Raw genomic sequence first — 17,996 nt, 5'->3', positions numbered from 1 at the left:
TCAAAATTTTCCAAACCTAGTCAATCTAGATGCTCTCTAAGTGGAATACTTCTCTATTTATATTTTTGAAATGTTCCAGAGGAAAAATCCTTGTGAGATGCACCACACTATATTAACAATGGGGTTCCTAAAGAGCGCCCATTGTCATTGTTCTAATGATTCCTTCAAACTGTTGTCCAACTGGTCAGTTACCCTAAAGAGTTAAACAAGCTAGTCCGAAATCTCACGAGATTTGGAACAAATGTTCAGTAAGTGGTAAGTCGATTCCTCCTCTCTTATGCATAAGGGGCTCTGAGAAGGGATGTAGAAGCACTTTTTCCTAATTGTGTCTGTTGGGTCCCTATAATACTAGTGATTACCCCATTACTATTACAGTTACACCCCTTATTTATATTGTTGTGCCCCTATTACCCCCTTATTGTTATTTCTGTGCCCCATAGAATCCCTCTATTGTTATTTTTGTGGCTTTATATTATTATTGTTAGGTCAGCTCGATTATATTGTGACTCCTTAGACTCCTATATATAGAAAGGAGGTTTTCTCATTTGAATCATCCAACCATTGTCCATTTATGTAATTTAAAGGAGGTTTCCCCCTCGAAGAGGCTGAATTCTAAGGTGTTGATCTATCTTTTCTATCTTTCATTGAGCTGGTTTCATAACATTTGGTATCAGAGCTTTGGATTCTAGGGTTTCGCTGCTCCAAACAGGTCATCGTGGCATTTTCGCTATAACTTTTTTTTTTTGTGATGTTTCAGAAGTTGCAAAAAAAACCCATTTGAGAAGAAATCGCGCTGAACCTTGCGTCTGAATTTCAGAGCTTTTCGCACGACATTTTTGGAGATATGATCTGAGGAAGTTGCTCTTTTTGCAGACTCCTGAATTACATTCAAAACAGGAGACCTGGGGAAAATTGTCATAACTTTCTCTCTAGGAATCAGATTGAAATTTCGTCAAAAGGTACAGAAAGAGCACGGAATTTAGTTTCTTGTGTATCATTTTCAGAACCAAATATCGAAAATTGTACACGTGGCACTTCATACAATTTCGCTCTTCTAGAAAGGTCTATAATCAGGTCATCTTGGGAGATTGTGCATAACTCTTTCCTGGAGAATCCAATTTGGATCCGATTGGTGGCATTGAAAAGAGGATACAGAGAGCTACTACAGGTCACAAATTCAGAACTAGATAATTCGAAAGTACAGAGATACATCAGAGGCAATATCGAGCTCCTACAAAGTGAAAAAAGGTGTGTAGATTTTTTTAAATTTTTGCTTAAGCTTGGTTTGAAAATTTATTTTGAAGGAATTCAAAGGGCATAGTAGAGCATTATTATCGGTAACTGATTCCCCGAGGAAAGAAAATGCAAACACCTAGTAAGGAACCTGAAAGCTCTAGCATGACTCATGAAGAAGAAGAAGAAATGCTACATGATATATCAAAATTACAAGAACAAGTGAAACAAATGTCACGCTCACAAAAGTTAACAGATGCTAAGATAAATGGCATGGAAGCTAAGATAAATGGCGTGGAAGCTAAGATGGACAATTTGAAGATAGATTTGAACACAAATTTGAAGACAGGCATGGCAGATTTGAAGACAGATTTGACAAATTTTCTACAAGAAATACTTACTAATAGTGAAAAGGTAGTAAAGGAAACTCATGATGAGAACAAAAGAAATGTTAATCATGATTCCATAGATGCTAATGTTGGATTGAAGAATCACCATATTCCAAAAATCGATATGAGGAAGTTTGATGGCAAGGATCCCGCCACATGGATATTACAGATGGAGCAATTCTTCGATCTCAATAATGTGCAAAATGCACAAAAGGTACATATGGCAACTGTATATTTGGAACCAAATCAATTGTATCAATGGCTTTGTTCTCGTAAACAATTTATCACTTAGGCAATTTTTACAGAATAATTGAGAACACATTATGAGGACACAAAAAGCAACACTTTTTTTAGCCAATTGATAAGTCTCAAACAAAAGGGTTCGATAATGGAGCACATTGAGGAGTTCCAAAAATTGAACATAAGGGTAAAAGATATTCCAGAGGAGCATAGGATTGATGTGTTCATAGGGTCTTTAAAGGATAATATCCAACATGATGTTCACCTTTGGGAACCTGATTCATTAGAGAAGGCATTCAGGTTAGCAAAAAAAATGAAAAGCAAAATTATGGCAACTAGAAAGCATACCACTCACAACTATAAAGACGGAAGTGTTGTTGCCCCTAGTCTTCCACAACCTACAAGGTTCACACCACAACAATTGGAAGAAAAAAGAGCAAAAGGGCTTTGTTACAATTGTGATAGAAAATACACAAAAGGTCATAAGTGTGTTGAGAAGAAATTACTCTGCATAGATTGTGAAGAGGAAGAAGAAAAGGAGCAAGAAAGGTCAAACGAAGAGGATATATTCCAGGAACAAAGCCTAGATGAAGAACAAATAAATCCGACCATATCTTGTAATGCATTGGCGGGAATTACCACTCCTCAAACCATCAAGATAGAAGGACAAATCAAGAAGAAAAAGGTAATAGTGTTGATTGATTCAGGAAGCACCCACAATTTTATTCATTGTAGGGTAGCAAAAGAATTGAATTGCTTCCTATATCCAGCACCAGAGTGTCAAGTGATGATTGCAAATGGAGGAACAATAAATTTCTCTGGAAAGTGCCATAATATCAAGCTATCCATGGGAGAATATGTATTGGCTAGTCCAATGCTTTCCATTCCAATGGGAGGTGCCGATGTTGTACTAGGAGTCCAATGGCTACAATCCTTGTGTACAATAGCTTTTAATTTTCAAGAACTTTTCATGAAATTTTCTGTGGAAGGAAAGGAAGTTGAATTAAGGGGTATTGCAGGGAAACTAGGAAAGATAATCAGCTCTAATGGCATGACTAAGCTTCTAAAAAAGGAGCAAAGAGGTGTAATTGCACAATTATGTTCGCTAGATGTTTCCACATTGGAATCATCTATTGCTTCAGATCTCCAAAAAATCCTGGACAATCATTCCAAGGTATTTGAGACTCCCAAAGGTCTCCCACCTATGCGTGATCATGATCATGATATTCATCTGATTCCAGGAAGTGTTCCTCCAAACATCAGGCCGTACAGATATCCCTATGTCGAAAAAATTGAAATTGAACGTATGGTTGCAGAAATGCTAGAGGCTGGTATAATTCAACCGAGTCAAAGTTATTTCTCAGCTCCAGTTGTATTGGTGCACAAGAAGGATGGATCATGGCGCATGTGTCCGGATTATAGGGAGCTCGACAAGCTCACTATTAAAGATAATTTCCCCATTCCTGTCATTGATGAATTACTGGATGAATTGCATGGATCAATTTACTTCACCAAGTTGGATCTTCGTTCGGGATATCATCAAATCAGAATGAAGATTGAAGACATTCTGAAAACGGCATTTAGAACTCATGAGGGTCATTATGAATTTTTGGTCATGCCTTTTGGCCTTACCAATGCACCTTTAACATTTCAAGGTTTTATGAATTCAATTTTCAAACCATTCCTTAGAAAATTTGTGTTAGTATTTTTTGATGATATACTAATCTACAGCAAGTCTTGGAAGGATCATGTTGAACATGTTGACAGGGTGCTACAACTATTGGAGGAGAAACAATTATATGCAAAAAGATCCAAATGTTTCTTTGGAGTCTAGGAGGTGGAATATTTGGGTCATATTGTATCTCATGAAGGAGTTAAGGTAGACCCTAGCAAAATTAAAGCCACTAAGGAATGGAAAATCCCCACATCCATAAAGCATCTGTGAGGATTTCTTGGGTTGAAAGGCTATTATCGCAAGTTTGTTAAGAATTATGGGAGAATAGCAGCACCTCTAACAACATTATTGAAGAAAGATTCATTTTCATGGACTCCGGAAGCAACAAAGGCCTTTGAACATCTTAAAGAGGAAATGTGCCAAGCACTAGTCTTAGCTACACCGGACTTCACAAAAACCTTTATTGTGGAATGTGATGCTTCAGGAAATGGAATTGGTGCTGTTCTAATGCAAGATGAAAGACCCATTGCTTTTGAAAGTCGTCCAATCAAGGGAAAGTTTTTAAGAAAAGCTATTTATGAGAAGGAAATGTTGGCAATACTCCATGCACTTAAGAAATGGCGACCCTACCTAATGGGAAGACACTTCAAGGTAAAAACGGATCATGATAGCCTTAAATACTTTTTAGAACAAAGATTATCCTCTGAAGAGCAACAAAAGTGGGTCACAAAGATGTTGGGTTATGACTTTGAAATCATCTACAAAAAAGGGAAGCAAAATGTAGTGGCAGATGCACTCTCAAGAAAGGATGAGGATGTGGAAGCATTGTTGTGTGCCATTTCTATTATCCAACCAGATTGGATAAACGAAGCAAGGGAGGAATGGAAGAATGACGAAGAAGTGTGGGCACTTATTCGAAAGCTACAACAAGATTCAAGTACTTCTGATACATTTAGCTCGAAAAATGATTCGTTATGGTACAAAGATCGCTTATACCTCTGTAAGAATTCCCAGCTAAAACAAAAGATTCTTATGGAATTGCACACTTCTCCCTTAGGAGGGTACTCAGGATTTTTAAAAACTTACCACAGGGTTAAGAAGGAATTTTTTTTGGATGGCCTTAAATCAGATATTCAAAAGTTTGTGGTGGAATGTTTGGTTTGCCAACAAAATAAAGTTGAAACAATTAAGACACTGGGTCTATTACAACCTTTATCCATTCCAAGCCAACGTTGGGAGGAGGTTTCAATGGATTTTATCACAGGTTTATCCAAGTCTGAGGGAAAGAGTGTCATCATGGTGGTAGTTGACAGACTTACCAAGTATGCACACTTTTGTGCATTAGCACACCCATTTAAAGCCAGTACAGTTTCTACTGCATTTATGGAAACAGTTCAAAAGCTACATGGAAACCCAAAGATTATTGTAAGTGACAGAGATCCCATTTTCACTGGAAATTTTTGGACATAATTATTTTCTTGTCTTGGTACTCAGTTAGCTCATAGCTCATCTTATCATCCTCAATCTGATGGGAAAACTGAGATAGTAAACAAATGTTTGGAAGGATATCTTCGTTGCTTTGTATCTGATAAATAGACACAATGGGTCAAATGGTTGCCTCTGGCTGAATGGTGGTATAACACTTCCTTCCATACAGCAACAAAAATGACTCCATTTATGGCACTTTATGGGTATCAACCACCATCCATCACATCATATTTAAGAGAAAATTCTAAGGTTCAGGCAGTGGAGCATCACATCGAACATCAACAACAAGTCCTCCAACTCTTAAAGGATAACCTCGTGTTGGCACAAAATAGAATGAAACAATAGGCAGATCAACATCGCAGTGAAATAAGTTTTGATGTAGGTGATTGGGTATTCCTACGGCTACAACCATATAAGCAAATGTCCCTAAAGCAAGCTAAGAAGGATAATAAACTATCACCAAAGTATTATGGTCCGTACAAGGTGTTGCAAAAGATTGGTACTATGGCATACAAATTGGAGCTTCCTGCAGCTTCTCGATTGCACCCAGTTTTCCATGTTTCATGTTTAAAGAAGGTTATAGGCGACAAGTTCCCAATTCAAACAATATTGCATAACTTGATGAGGAAGGAAAAAATATATTGGAACCGTAAGCAGTCACAGAAACAAGAACTCGACAGCTACGAAATCGATCAATTTCAGAGTATCTTATCAAGTGGAAGAACTTATTTGCTGAAGATTCCACATGGGAGGATGAGAATTTTATGCAGAAGTATCCAGAATTACTCAAGCATTGAGGACACCACTTTTTTGAAGGAGAGGGGCATGTTGGGTCCCTATAATACTAGTGATTACCCCATTACTATTATAGTTACACCCCTTATTTATATTGTTGTGCCCCTATTACCCCCTTATTGTTATTTCTGTGCCCCATAGAATCCCTCTATTGTTATTTTTGTGGCTTTATATTATTATTGTTAGGTCGGCTGGATTATATTGTGACTCCTTAGACTCCTATATATAGAAAGGAGGTTTTGTCATTTGAATCATCCAAGAATTGTTCATTTATGTAATGTAAAGGAGGTTGCCCCCTCGAAGAGGTTGAATTCTAAGGCGTTGATCTATCTTTTCTATCTTTTCTTGAGCTGGTTTCATAAAAGTGTCCCACATAAGGATCTTTTCATGCCCGATGAGACAAAGAAAAGATGAAATCTTGGGCCACAACTTTGACTACCATATTTGTTTCCATAATGGTTCAGGAACCTGGTTAGATGAGGTATAAAGTGTCAAATAAGATTCTTTAAGAGAAAACATACCTTTTGAAAGGTGCCCCAACTAAATCTTATTTGGTTTTCCTTTGTTTAGAATAGGACGCTTACGCAGAATCAGGGTGAGGTCTTCCTAATCTAGGGGTGAGTCCCACACCGGCCAATGATTAAGAGACATCCAAAATCTCCATTTTGTCAATGCATTGGAGTCTTACCAAAAGTATCTAACATTCTTCGCATCTAGATTGGTGGTGAAGGTGTGAATATCGCGTACGATTTCCTCTCGATTAAGTCTGGGGTGTTGCATCGAGGCCTCCTCCCAAAATATAGGTTTACTGTCGTTTTTGATCATCCAAAAACCATGGTCCTCATTCAATGCCCAGTTGTCTTTAGCCCTATTCCAAATGGAGGATCCACTCGGCATGTTGATATGAGCTTTTAGGGGGTCTTCTGAGGCATCTGTGCCATATTTTAAGGACGACACTGCTTTAAATATCTCATATCCTCCTTGAAACCACTACCACCAAAATTTAGCGCTGAGGGTGGGACAAAATTTCTAGATCCTCTAGTCCAAGGACACTATAGACCTTTGTCTTGCATAATTTGTCCCATGCTACCAGGGCCCATTTTATACCGATCTATGGACGAAACCACGGGAAATTCTGAATTTTTTTTTAGATCACTGTATATGCTATGGGGAGCTGGAAGGGTTGAGAGCTGATAAATCAGGATAGCTTGGAGAACAACTTTTAGAAGAACTAATTACCGTGGAGTTTTTTAAGACTCGAAAGGTCCACCTGCAGAGCTTTTGGACGATATGGATTAATAATTCCTTCCAATGCGAGACTTTCAAGGAGTTAGCTACCAAAGGGATGCTGAGATAAACACTTGGAAGAGGACCAATTCTGAAATGAAGAGATCGAGTGAGGTGACTCTACACACAAGGGTGAGTTTTGGAAAATAAAATATCAGATTTGTTAGCATTGATCAATGTCTCAGATGCTTGTTGGAAGTCCTCTAGAATGGATCCAAATTTTCTCGTTTCCCTTACGGTTGGCTTTCCAAACATCATGTTGTCATCAACAAATTGTTGGTGAGTGATTGGAGGTGTTGCCCATGAGAGTTTTATCCCTTGAAGGGATTGTGACTCCACCGCTTCCTTTATAATATTTCTTAAGCCTTCTGCTGCGATGATGAAAAGAAAAGGGGAGATAGGGACCCCCTATCTCAGACCACGAGATCCTATAAATGGGCATCAAGGATCCCCGTTCAAGATAATGGAGTAGAAAGGGGTTTCAATCATGGAATTAAACTAGTTAATCTATGAGGACGAGAATCCAAAAGCTTACATGATTGACAAAAGATAGCTCCAATTCAGGCAATCATAAGCTTCTGATATCTCTAATTTAATCAACATACTTGGGTATTTTGAGGTGAATAAGGGGTGAATAGATTTGTGTGCGACCAGAATGTCATCCATTATCTACTAACCATCCACAAAACCTAACTTCTCTAGCTCAATGATCTATTTCAGGAGAGGCTTTAGCTGCCAGACCTAAATACCTCAAATACTTTTTTATGTCACGTTGCATAGGTCGATAGGATGGAACCTACTGGGATCCAGGGTCGTGCCTTTCTTTAGGATCAGTGTGAGTAATGTAACATTAAGCCCCGACTAGAGCTTTTGAGAGCAGCACGAGTCATCTACCAATGCATGGATTTCTGGACCGAGGAAGTGCTAACCTACTTTGAAGAACTTAGAAGTGAACCCATCTAGGCCTAGAGCCTTGTTCGAATGGAGAGCTCGAACTACTTCCCCCACTTCAACATAGGAAACCTCTCACATCAGGGTGTCATTTTGATCCTCCGAGATTAATTTTGGGATGTATTTCTCAATGCAATCAACAGAATTTCTTCTGTCTACGACCGACTCCGTAAACAAGTTTTGAAAATACCCAATCATATCATCTGTCATCTCTTCATGTTGCACAAGTCTCCTTCCATTGGATCCATTTAGAGAAAATATCTTGTTGAAATGTCTATGTTTTCTCATACTTCTAAGAAATAATTTTGTATTTTGTATTGCCAACACTATTCATATCAAAGAGCCCATTGTTGAGAATGTGCTTGCGTTCCTCCAAGTATTAAAAGATGGCTATGAAGAATCCCTTCGGTCAGAGGCAGAGGTCAAATGGGGCTTTTAGCTGCCATTTGAGTAGGATCCAATGGAGTATGTCTACCTCTGAGGGCCAAATGCCCATGAATTTGCAAATGATGGAATGATCTTGCATGAACTACCTAGATTGTTCTAGGCAATGATTCAAGATCACTACTCAGATATTTCTTGTGGCCTTAGGGAGGTATCGACCTTTCAAGCGCGTTTTCCATTGGGCTCCCAGCACTGGCAATTCAAGTTGTTTTCCTTGAGTGTTTCCTATGCTTGTTGAGGAACGTGCATTCGAGTGATGGACATCGGTTAAAATGGATTTGAAGGAGGGGGTCGACCTGCTTCCCTAAGGAGAGCATGACATGGGACTAGTAAGTCAGAAGGTGACATGAGGGACAACAGCAGAGATGTGTGTGAGCAAGAAACTCGGCACTGCAAAATGTGGGTAGCAGGTCCAAACCCTTGCACACCATAACCCTAGCACAGTGAAACCCTAGCAAAGCTCATAGCCCAACCTCTTTAAAGTAGAAAACATATATCCATTAAACTCTTTATATATTTATTTTTATTATATATAGAGATAGATTAGACTAAGGTAAATTTAAGAAAATATATATATAATTCTAATTTTTTATATTAGTATTAAAAATGTTTTATGTCAATTCAATATTAAATAATGATGAATTACAAATATCCCTAATTATTCATGATTCACATGCTATATATTAATACATAGCCAAACCACTTAAAAGTAGAAAACATATATCCATTAAACTCTTTATATAACTATTTTTATTATATAGAGAAAGAGATTAGACTAGGGTAAATTTGATAAAATATTATGTTTAATATATATATATATATATATATATAAATTGGTTGAGTGGTTTTATTTAGATTCAATACTTATATGCAAGGTATGGAGTGGTAAGAACATCAAGGTGATATTAAAAAGAGGTATAAATTAGTGTTGTATAACTCATAACTTTTCTCATTTTAAGAAAAAGGGTATTACTTTTGATTTATAATTATTTAATTTTCCAAGTTTTTTACTACGTATGTTAATTGTTTTAAGAATTAGTATACATTTATTTTAATTCTGATTTAAGAAGGAAGCCCAAAAGTTTATAAAAAAAAGTTTGCACATCTATATATATAATTTTTGTTATGTTTTTTAATTTAAATTTGGTATTTGTTTTTTATTTAAATTTAGTACTTATATTCACCGTATAGAGTGAGAATAATATCAAGGTGAAATTTTAGAAAGATATAAATTGGTATTGCATAACTCATAGATTTTCTCATTTAAAGAAAAATGGTGTTATTTTTTATTTATAATTGTTTAATTTTCAAAATTATTTTAGTAGATATGTTAATTGTTTTAAGAATTAATATACATTTATTTTCATTTTAGATTTATCAAATGTTAAAAAAACATAAAATTTGTTTATAATGTAAAATAAAAAAATGATGTGCACATATAGAGATTTGATTCATTTTTATACATTATCATTTATATATATATATATATATATATATCAAATCCATGTTTACAGATTTTCATTTTGAATAATACACTACTAAAATATTTTAAAAATATATATATTTTTAACTTTATTTGTGTAACACACTACCAAAACCATATAAAAATCACGTAAGCACTGTAATTGATTTAATCATTTATCATATTTAATGTTTTCATTATAAGATAAATAAATGTACTCTTAGTTAATGCACAGTACACACATATCTTATCTGGCTACAGTTTAACTCTCTTAAATTTTACATTGAAGTTACACTAGTTGGACTAAAGTCCCGAGCTAAATATTTAATACATACTTCCATTTCCTGTCAATTTGAGAAAGCACTAAGATAATCATACTTCCATTTGCTGACAATTTGAGAAAGGACAAAGCTAATAGATAACTTTGGAATTTCCTAGTGGCTCTCGCATCCCGAGATACCGTCCAGGTGTACACACGCTCATTGCACCACCCGGCTATGATCAAATAGTTGGATAGCCGAGGTTTGATCCAATGGATATGGTCTTCTGAAGGAGGTCTGGGGTAATAGTGAGTGGGGTTTGCTGTAGGTAGAGTTAATTTCCTTCTTACCAGAGTTTGGACACCGCTCTGCAACCCTTTCCCCTGATATGGTTGTTCCATTGTGCTATGGCTCTCCTACAGCTTGTAATTCTTCTACTTGGTACAATTCTAGCTTCTCTTTTGTGGGTGCTTCCAGAAAGCTTGAGGACATTTCATCTTTTTCCAAACCACTTACTTCCCTCAGCTCTGTCCTTATAGTGCACGACTTTTCCATAGTTTCTTGTTTCCTCCTCCAACAATTTGGTGTTCTTCAAACTTTTGAGACAGACTACTGTGTGCGTGCCCGGGTGAATTGAGCCAAATCATGTTTCTACTAGGTCATTGAGTTCCCAGAAAATCAAGTGAGAACCATTTGCTTGGCCTGTTCATCTCACAATATGGTTATTTAAATTTATAATCATATGCAATGTTATCTGAATGCATCTTCCTTTTGCAAGTTGAGCAGTTTATGGCGGCTTCCTGTGACGCTTCTGTTTATAGGTTGAGAAGTTTATGGTGGTTTCCTGTGCAAATGGAGCGGCATAGCTAGCCCACAAGCACTACCCTTAGACTCCAGGTTGGAACATATATCGTTTCCTCTCTGATCCTTGTTGTGAATGTCTATTTGACGATTCAGACTGTTGACGGCTAGAGCCTAGGGGTTTAAGGCCGCGATCTCCTTCTACTTCAGTTTTCTTCACTGAGACAAGTATATTGTCACTTAGAAGACAAGGGTTTTCCATTATGCTTTTTTTTGTGAACAATTATGAAGGAACTCCTCCATTATCTATTCCCCTACAAAGAAAATTCATTCAGGTTATAGAAACAAACATGTTTAAGTTCGTTACAGTTATATAAATTCTTGATATTCTTTATTTTCCACAGCTTGTAACTACTGAAAGGTTTGTCTCGAGTCTTTTTTTGCTAAAGTTAACTTTGCCTATATCGAGGGTTTCATCACCCAAATGTCTTAATTACAGAGGTATGTTTGCAGTTATTACAATTCTCTCATTTTATCATTGTTATTGGTTTTTACCATTAAGTGATTCATTACCATTTGGTTCCGTAACGGCCTAAACCCTACTATTTATTACTCATTATTACGATTGTTTAATGGATTTGCTATCATTTAAAGAATCTTTGTTTTCTTACTAACACAACTCTATCAAGCTTCTAGGGTTAACACTCTTGTGGAAATTAAGGTCGATACTGTTTATTCAAGTTATTGCATGTTTATTGCTTTCGAATCTTGTAGCTATATGTTAGAATACGTTATCATTACTTGTATGCCGGTGAATGCATTTAATTTCTTTCTTTTATTTTTAACAGAAATTGGAAGGAAATAAAATACTGGATATTAGGATCTTAGTTACCTTAAAGTCATTTCAATTAAAGGCTACAGGTAAAAGATCAATCCATTTACAAAAGCAGTTGGCAGATTACCAACTCTATACCCCCTCATTACTCATTTTTCGGAGTTGTTCAGTCCCCACTAAACCATTGGGTTCTAACATAAATCTATGTAACAACAGTATGATTTATGCCCTTATACTTGCAACCTTAACACAGTTTTCTTTTTGTGTAAAGATTGTCCACAAATTTATAACAAAAGGGTTGAACGCAGCGAGCATAATTTTCACTAGCTAGTTTTTATTCCTTAACTAATAACAGAGATATTAGAACTTATTGAAATTATATTTTCTAGTAACACCTTTTAATAATAATAAAACAACAAAAGATCAACACTTATCTGATTTGTGCACAGCCAAACGAGGAAAATGGAATGTGAATGGGACTTTTCCTCCCTACCAATGGAATCCGAAATTACTCTAGATTCCCCCCTTGATTATTTCCCAGTGCAGTTGGTAATTTTACAGTTCTATCCAGCTAATTCATTCATAGACCTCTAGAGCTCCCGTGTCTAGTCTGGAATTGCAGCAGATCTTTTAGATTTGACCAGAAAGTCTACATCGGTTCCAACCAGCTCAAGATGACCCTCCTGATAGTATTATTCTATTCTTTCTCTCTATTCTTTCTCTCTTAGGTGGTACTCCCTCTTCCCTCTTCTCGTGGCTAACCCCCTGGATGTTCACCTCTCAGATCTTTATCTCCAGGTTTCATGAAAGAAAATCCATAACTACCCAAGTCCCCATTCCTTCCCTTCTTTTCCATGAAATAATTTTATTAGAAAATCAACTAATAATTAATAGTAGTTTCTTTAAACATGTCCTTACATAACATTTGTTACCTAGAGTTTAAGTCAAAAGTAAATGACAACAGTAATTTAAATATTACCCGTGGCTAGGACCGAGGGTGTTATAATCTCAGAGGGTGTTACAATCTCATCAGTTGCTTTTTTTCTTTCCGATCTATTTTCAGTCGGTAGATATCTCATATTTTTTTTTGTCCCTTAAAATCACCGTTGGCTCTTTGATTGGCAATACCAGTTAATCACTTGTACCTCTTTTGTTTTTCTGAACCAAAAAAATTGTCCTAAAAAAATCGAGTTGCAGTAAAAAAATTAATTTACTTTTAAAAATCGTTTAATATGTTGCGACACTGTGTTAGTGTGCATATATGGCTTCTTGATAAGAGAGAAGACGTTGTAGCCATGAATGTAGATAACGCTACACTCCATTGTTAAATGTTGTGCAAAAAGTTAATTTTAACATGCGCGAATCACTTTGATAACAATGTTTCAATGTGTATTTTTATTTGTGTATTTTTTAAACAACTTTTAATATTTCATTCTGTTTATGAGGATTAGTAGTAAGAATGCTAAGAGAAATTAAGAAAAGGTATAAATTCTTATATATAATTTATAAAAAAAAAATAGATAGCTATTGAAATATCGTTATATTTTTAATATTTTTACATTTATTATATATTTGATAATAAAATAGTTTATTGCGCCCAGTACACCAGGGAGGAGGGAGATGTGACCTAAAGTTAGATCAAAAAATCCATGTTAATAAGTTATTTTCACGGCAGTCAGAGCGAGTGTTAAGAAGCTACTTTTCTTTTATAACAATGGGGATTTGGTTAGCTGGTGAAGTCAATGGAGTGTTAAGTTGTCCACCAGACTCCCATTCTTTGCACATGGCATGAGTTTCAAATGTATGAGACCTATTGCAATTCCAAGGCTATGTTGGCAGAATAGATATCCCTTAGACATGGTACTTAGGCAGAAGGAAGTCTGTTTTTTGTGGGGCAGCTCCTTAGGATATGACTCTCAAAGCAACTCCAATGAAAGGAAATATATTTTCCATACACAATGATTGCTTAATAAGCCACAACACAAAGCAGTCTTCCAGTGCACAAAGCATTCTTCAATACCAATTTTTAATTGAATTTTATGTGAAGGCACTAAAAAGGCCCAAGAAACTCTTACTCTTATCTTAAATATTTCTCCAATGCATAATGAAAGCACAAGAATCTAACCAATCAATCTCATATAACTTATTTCTCAAGATGTTTTAACCATTATAATCATATTGAAAATATTTACAATAAATTCCAAAAATGTGACTACTGGAGCAAAGAAAACCAACCTATCAGCCTATGTATGTTTTATATTACATTTAAGAGTGATTCCTAACACTCAAACTTCATTGGTTGCAATTTGACTTGTTTATAGCTTTTTTTTTTTTTAATAGAAAAGGTTTTCTGCCCTATACGTTTTCCATTTAGAATATGTTTACAATTTTACAAATTAATCCTGAATATAAAAATGGGTCATTTGTAGCCAGATTACAGTTCTCTTCTAATATGATTTTTGAAACTTGAGGTTTAAGTTTTTGGAAAATTTATTGCATTCTAGCTCAATAAATTTGTTGGTTTTGTTTATGGTATATTTTTTGAACATATACACCTTTAGTTTTGAATAGATTGAACAAATTGTGACATAGTTTTTGTTTTGTTTCTTTAAAAAGTTTTAAAAAGTTGTGGATTATTGTCTAAAGGGAGGGACTAGCTACAAATTCTCCTTGTTATTCCTTCAACCATATTTTTGTATGCATTAGAACAGAGATAGTTGGATTTTCACTAGTATTCATGACATTTTTGGGATTTCAAAATCCCCATTAGTTTCTTGCTTGCAAGCCAAACTCGAGATACAACCTGATAGAAAAAAATATCCACCTTTTTTGTGCACCTATCAGGTTGAAGTTCTCGAAATCTGTATGTTTATTGACTGAAGGTTGAAGCTGAAGGAGAGGGCTTTAGAGCCTGAACTGAAGTTTGAACAACAAAAACTCAACAGCTGGAAGTTTGAACTCTGGACACCACAGCCTGAGGTTTGAACTATATGAACTTGGTGTTTAAAATTTTACTAATTAGAAACATATAGTCTTATTGCTTTATTGGCCCATTAGGCAGTAATCATGGTATCTAGCTTGTGTTTCTGGCACTCAATAATGGTGAGGAGTACATTAAAGAAGTTTTTATTTCTATTTTTAAATTGTTTTGTCTTTGCAGGTTTACGTTATCTAGTTTTCAATTATGTTGTCATTAAGAAATGTTGTAAAGTGGCGAGCTCACAAGGAAGAAACCCAACTGTATGTATTTCTTCTTCCTTACAATTTTCAGTTAGTGATTTATTTTGTAAAAAGTAATACAATAATATGATTTTTGGCATATTTGTTTGTAAACTTTTGAAACCTAAAAATAAAACATTAGACTATTAGCATTTTGTCCATGCAAGGCTGAGAAGAATAAATTTGGATTGCTAGAGAAACAAAATGACTATGTAAGCTCGTCATTATCACAAGAAAGAGGAAAACATCCAGGTATGCCATGCAAAATTTCTTTATATATTATTTTTTTGATAGAAAAAATTTGGTTGAAATTATTTCTCATAACATTTGCAAATACGAAAAGCTGCATATAATCACCCGTAATATTCTTTTTGTGAAATGGCATGGATCCACAGTGGCATCTCTAATTTATGATACAATTGTCTGTGTAATTTATATATAACGACGTCCTTTTTCTTATGCATGTTCATATGGTACTTTGTTGTATGCTTTTCTTCATTGTCTTAACTTCTGATGGTTTAGACTGTTATTGATAATGTAGAGGCTTCGAGAGAAAGCAACATCTAAAAACCATGATAAATTTTATTTTAAGATGATCAACTTAAGAACAAACATGGAAAACCTGAAATACTAACAAAAGACTCTTCTATTCATTTCATAACAACATTTGAAGGCATGGGGGCCCATGTATGGAGATGTAGGACTAGGGCCCTTGGTTTTTATGGGTCCTCAAGGTCTGTCAAATTTATTTTTGCTGTGGACATACGTGTCAAGATTGATCCCCAGCTTCCATCTTTGTATTATAAAAATGCTTTCACAGATTCATGTGTAGCTTCAAGAGCTAGGGATCTTGTGGAATACCCACTTTGTTACCCTGCAAGGTTGATAAGGGACACCAAGAACTCAATCATTGATGAGTTTGTGAGATCTTCCATTGATTATTTGGAAGTGAATAAGCCTCCGAGATCAGAGAATGAAGGATTTGGCGTGCTCAATGCTTCATCGTGGTGTCTCTTTCCTCTAAACGATGTAGATTTTGGATGGGGAAAGCCATTCCATGTTGGTCCAATCAGAGTAGAAGACATACGGGAAATTATTTTCCTTCCTTCTCACCCATTTCATGATGATGGTGTTAATGGAGGAGGTTTGGTTCTGCTTCTTTCGTTCCCCATGTCTATAATCCCAAAATTTACAGATTTGATCATCCATGAAAGTGATACCACCAACTCAACGTGAAGAGATGCTCTGGAATGCTACCTCCAATGGATAGTTGCACAACATGATTAGGTTTAGGTTCAAGATATTCTATGCTACTTATTTCTATATTTTCTTGGCAACGCATGGGAGTTGACCTAATTTTTTTTTAGTTTTAACAGGCGAGCTTAATGACTCCATATCAACTGTTATCGCAATTTGTACCTTTGATCATGTTGTTTGTCCCTGCAAATTTATAAGCTCTAGAACATAAACACAACTGATACAAAAATATGACACTCGTCACTTTAATAACATAATAAAGAATGTTAAAAAACTTAGTAAAATCACATTAAACAAAAATGTTATAAAAACTCAGAAGCACATTAAAAGTGATGTTTTATTTTGGAGATTGAATCTGAGAGAGACATTTCATTTTAGATTGTATCTGAGGGAAGTTATTTGGATCGGGTATTTATTCTAATTCTTAAAATAACAAGTTAAATACCTTTCTAAAGAAATCATTTCAAGTGAATGGGAACAAAAAGTGCTACCAAGCAAAAATAGAGGTGGTATCATCATTAAAAATTATGTTTATATTAAAAAGTATATTGATTTTGTTTTTGAGCCATTTTTATATTGAGAGTTTAATAAGTTTGTAGAATTTTAATTTAATTTTAATTATTAATTATTATAAAGATGGTAGGGGTTTTTATTATAAAGAAAGTAAAATGACTAGACTATTGCATTGGTAGGTGCTTCGGGGAATCAAGCAAGGCAATGCAAGTGATAATGAAGAAATACTAAGAATGCACATATTTCTATTTCAGGTATGCAGTACATTTATTTTATTTTATTTCAACTTTCCTTGCAGGAATTTATTATTTTATTCTTAACATTACGAAGGATGGGTGGTGCGGTGTGCCTCCAAGAAATGATTAACTACACAGAAAAAAGCTAGTGATAGAGACTTCTCTGCAACAACAGCTTTATATGAAGTTGATCATAATAGCTCGTTACCTGAATTAGATTAATTGGATATGAAGCTTCCTCAGGAACTAGATGACCACCAATTTGGATACCAATTGCAGCAATTCTCCTGCAAACAGGAGATGGAGACAACTGGAATTGTAAAAGCCTGTAGTGGAGAAGATAACTTTGGAGGTCACCAATAGATTGAGAATTGGCCTATATCATGTTGCTAGGACCTATGTCAATTTTCCATATTTTGTAAAACCTTCATGAAGAGAGAATTTCCAATCAATTGTAGATTCAAATGCATATACATTATTACAATTCTTTGTTATCAAGGAAGCCAATTCCGATTATACAAGGGTCTTGAAATTATGGTTTAACAACTGGATATGAATTTAATTTCCACCATTTAATGTGATTCAAGCTTTGAATTTATATGTTAGAGAGTATACCCTCTTGTAGGATGGAGAAATCTATAAAAAAAAAAATTTCCTCATAATATGTCTTAAAATGGAGTTCCAAGGATCCTGCATGTTCAAATGACATGAATGTATTTTCAGAAAATATAAGTGTGTTGCTTTATTATTTTCAATGTTGCTTTTGAGAATTGTTTTTTCATTTAGATCTAAAATGACTTTGTTGTTAGCTTTAAAAATAATGGATTTATTAATTTTTTTTTGTTTGTATCCATAAACAATAGAGATTTAATGTAATTAAAATCACTATTTGGGAACTTTGAATGCTGAAA

At 35.1% G+C, this 17,996-nt stretch overlaps 1 long non-coding RNA gene across 4 annotated transcripts; it reads left to right on the top strand.

Annotated features, from left to right (window-relative positions):
* The first annotated feature begins 10,469 nt into the window (after window positions 1-10,469).
* Window positions 10,470-17,676, top strand: LOC149142565 (uncharacterized). Of its 4 annotated transcripts, none has more exons than XR_016264496.1 (7): window positions 10,470-10,906; window positions 11,003-11,121; window positions 14,705-14,839; window positions 15,021-15,100; window positions 15,247-15,331; window positions 17,029-17,103; window positions 17,148-17,676. It is a non-coding gene; the product is annotated as an uncharacterized LOC149142565 (long non-coding RNA). The 4 variants fall into 4 exon arrangements; XR_016264495.1 differs by having other exon boundaries at window positions 10,473-10,906; window positions 11,011-11,121; window positions 17,148-17,675; XR_016264493.1 differs by having other exon boundaries at window positions 10,472-11,121.
* The last annotated feature ends 320 nt before the right edge of the window (window positions 17,677-17,996 follow it).

This window comes from Pinus tabuliformis, chromosome X (genome assembly GCF_031772625.1).
Source record: "Pinus tabuliformis cultivar Carrire ecotype Pingquan chromosome X, CPIR1, whole genome shotgun sequence".
In the NCBI taxonomy this organism is placed as follows: domain Eukaryota; kingdom Viridiplantae; phylum Streptophyta; class Pinopsida; order Pinales; family Pinaceae; genus Pinus; species Pinus tabuliformis.
Note: the sequence above shows the minus strand (reverse complement) of the source record. Positions and strands in the feature narration are given on the sequence as shown.